Source organism: Camelus ferus, chromosome 35, assembly GCF_009834535.1.
Source record: "Camelus ferus isolate YT-003-E chromosome 35, BCGSAC_Cfer_1.0, whole genome shotgun sequence".
Taxonomy (NCBI): domain Eukaryota; kingdom Metazoa; phylum Chordata; class Mammalia; order Artiodactyla; family Camelidae; genus Camelus; species Camelus ferus.
Window position 1 is genome coordinate 11,777,370 of NC_045730.1, and position 3,840 is coordinate 11,781,209.

A 3,840-nucleotide genomic window follows, 5' to 3' on the forward strand; every position below is an offset into this window, starting at 1 on the left:
AATTATGAAAACTGAAGATCAATAAATGTGTAAGTAATAGGACCTCATAAATATTTCCGTTGCTAAGCCCAGAAGTGTGCTATCATCATTTCCTCTTATAGTCTTGACTCTTTTTAGTCTTCTCAGCATTTCTCATTCTCCCAAGGACAATATATGACTCTATTCATAAAATTCCTTTTTTTCCAGATAACTTCTCCCTGTTTCCCTCGCTCTTTCTGTCCTCCTCTTCCTTGAATGATTCTCAGACCTCTAGACAGCACTCTTTTCTGGAGCACATTCCTGAAAAACTACCTCCCAGAAAACTAAATGGGATGTAAACGTCCTGAATTTTTACATGTCCAAAAAAACCACTTTATTTTCTTTTCACATTCCAGTGATAGTTGGGATAGGCATAGAGTTTTAGACCCCAAATAATTTTTTCCTCATCAGTTTAAAAGCTTTTCTCCATTATCTTCTGGGATTGAGAAGTGTTGATGCAAAGTCCTGTGTTGCTCACATGTTCGCACTTTCCTTTGTGGGTGATTTTTTTCTCTCTCTTGAAGCTTTGAGTACATCCTCTCTGTCCTTGATGATCTGACATTTCTCTGAAGTATTTAAAAGTGTGGGGTTCTTCCCGTCCACTTTCACTGGCTACTCGACGGGCCCTTTGCGATTTAAAGAGCAGTCACCTTCAGTTCTGGGAATTCTTTATTTATGAATTCTTTGATAATTTCTTCCTCTGTATTTGCTCTAATTTTCTCTTTTATGGATCTCCTATGCTTTGGCTGTTAAATCTACCGCATTAATTTTCTCATACTTATCTTTCCCTTACATTTTTTATCTCTTGTCTTTTCATGTTTTCTAGATTTTTTGACCTTATCTTCCAACTCCTCTACTGTTTAATTTTGTTCATCCTCGTATTTTTAATTTCCAAGAAGATTTGCCTTGATTATTTGAGACCAGAATACATGGTATTGTTTTCTATCTATAAGCAGTAGATCGATCTTACCTGATGTAGTTATCTTGGTCTATTCCAGCTTGACGGTACCACCCTTCCACGTTTAATGATGTGAGTCACTACATCACTGTGATGCCAGTGTGCCTTTCATTCTGAGCCAATACTCCACATCAGCCCCTAGAACCAAAGATCTTGGCAGAGAACAAACTTTCGGACAAAAGCATTGATATCCAATTTTCACCCATGAAGAACTTTCTTCATGATGCAAACTCACCATCTGGAAGATGAATGTTACAGTGTATGTGGAGATGTGCCAACAATTTGATTCAGAATTAGGGTGTGAGTCACATCTGAGAATGTGACATTTCTTCCTGAGCTTTCTGTACTCCCCTGAATTCTGCTTAGCTATATTCCCTCAAATTGTTTGGTCCTGATTTTATTTATTTATGTAGCCTCTTAGTGCTTGTAAATAAAGAAGTGGCAGGAGCACTGACCACTAGCTTGGTTTGGAAAAACAGGTTCTGTCTCCTGTATGTTTGTAATGATGATGGTGATACAGTCTAACGTCTGCTGTACTTGTCCCATGCACCCAACACAAGTCTAAGCACATTATCCATATATTGTCTCAGACCATCCTTGTAACAATCCTACGGCAGCCCTAGTTTGCAGATGAGGAAATTGAGTCAAAGAGTTTCAGTTATTTCCCCAAGATCATAAGGCAGACAGGAAAAGCGAGAACCAGCATTCTAATTCTGGTGCTTTTCACCCCTGAACCTACACATTTCACCACTGTGCTAAAGCACCTTTCTAGACAGGAAAACAATTCTTTCATCAAAGACGTTATTAACAAATGAATCAAAACCTTAAGATTGGATGGTCTGGTCCCTGAAAATAACTGTCTGGTGACATTCTGTGGTTCAGAATATGCCTTTCTGTTTCCAGCCTTTTGATTTGTTGCTGTTTCTCAGACAAAACAAAGACATGATAAAGGAAGAGAACAAATTCTGGAGTTAATAACTATATCACAATGCTGTAAATGTTTTTTCTAATATTGAGAAGTGAAAAGACGCATCGAATATGGGACTTTGCGATCCCAAGATGTACACTCTTGCCTGCAGGCTTGAGTGTGTATGCACACACACACACACACACACACACACACACACACACACAACATTCTGTGTACAATTCAAAAAAGGCTCTTCCAAGAGTGCCAAGTGGGCTCTGTGCCCATAGCCCCTTGTTCTGAACACAGAGGCACCAGGCCCTGCTCAACGGGGCCTCCAGTCTCTGGGGAAGCTGTGCCTGCCTGGATCTGACACGGACACATCATCTCTGCTATCCCTAAAGTGCACCCCTCCCATTCCAGCCCCAGAATGGCACTCCCTCCCAGTCCCCTGGCCATGGAATATATCAATGACTTTGACTTGATGAAATTTGAGGTAAAGAGGGACCCTCTGAGGGGCGATCTGGCCCCGCCACAGCCTCACTGGGCTCCACACCCTGCAGCTCAGTGCCTCCTTCACCTCCGTTCAGTGACCCAGGCACGGTGGGGGCCACCGACAGCAGCCAGGCCAGGCCTGGAGGAGCTGTCCGCCCTGCGGCGGCAGCTGGGGGCTGGGGAGGCACTGGGGCTGAGTGCTGGGGCGGCCGTGGAGCTGCTGCGGGGTCAGGGCCCAGTCCCTGCTGAGGGCTCCCACACCTACTATCCAGGGAGCCCAGAGGAGACAGGAGCCCAACATGCCCAGCCGGCGGAGCGGTTTTCGGACGCGGCGCTGGTGCCGATGCCCGTGCGGGAGCTAAACGCAGCTGCGGGGCCGCGGGCGCCGCGCGCCGAAAAGCCGCGGGCACACGCGGGCCCGCTGCTCCAAGCGGCTGCGGCGGCGGCGCGGGCTGGTTGGCCCGCCGGGCCAGGGGGCGCGACCTCTGCCAGGCTCGCTGTGCCCGGATGGCCCCGAGCGGCTCGGAGCCAGAGGCCATTCCCGCTGCTTCTGAGCCGCTGGCCGTGGAGCGGCGGAGTACTCCACCCCGGAGGCGGCTGTCCCACTCATTAGATGGTTACTGAGCCCTTTCTGGTGCCAGATACTCCTTTGGATGACCACACAACTATCCCCCAATTTCCTGGACCCTGAAGGCATACTCCGGGGATAGATGCTGGTCATTTTCTGGGAAAGGGGTCCCTTCCCCTCACGCAGGACGTGCACAGAAATCTTCCACCTTCTGCCCCGTTCTCCATGACCAGGACACTGAAATCTGCAAGAGTCAGTGCCAGTCACTGTGTATATGGGGGGGACGGAAGGGAGCGTGGATGATGGCTGGGTGACACAGTGAATGGGAGGTGAGGGAGGGGTGCAGCCCCTCCCTCAGTTTAGCTTTTAATTCAAGGTTTTCAACCTGTAGAGCATTAAGGTGGTAATTAGCAATGAGGCTGTGTTTTCATTCCAAGACTTGCAGCCTCCGCATTTCAGGACTACTGCATTTTCATTTCAGTTCCCAGTATCAAGGCAGACCAGGAGCCCTGTTCAAGAGGCTCTCTTCCTGTGCAACCCAGTGGCCTCCAGGGCCCAAAGCAGCAAGACCTGTGGTGGGTGTGGGCTCAGAGAGAACACCCAACAGGAATCTGAAGACCTGGGCCCTAGTCTCAGCTCTGCCACAGGATGCCTCTGTCACCTTGAGCAAACCATTTGCTCCCTGGTCTTGATTGCCTCATCTAATCCTCATTTGGATTGGATGACTTCTGACACTTTTTCAGTTCTGGCATCTCAGCGTGGGATCCCTAATGGTCTCCCCTAGAAGCCCCCAACTCCAGCTCCAGCTTCCTGACTGCAGCCTAGGCAGTGGATGAGCCCATGCACTGGTCCTCTGTTGCTCCCTTCATGCTGCCTTGGCCTCCTGCCTCTCTG

The 3,840-nt window shown here is 48.3% G+C and overlaps 1 pseudogene; it reads left to right on the top strand.

Moving 5' to 3' along the window:
• Positions 1-2,313: 2,313 nt before the first annotated feature.
• On the top strand, positions 2,314-2,932 carry LOC116661442 (annotated as a pseudogene).
• Positions 2,933-3,840: the final 908 nt, after the last annotated feature.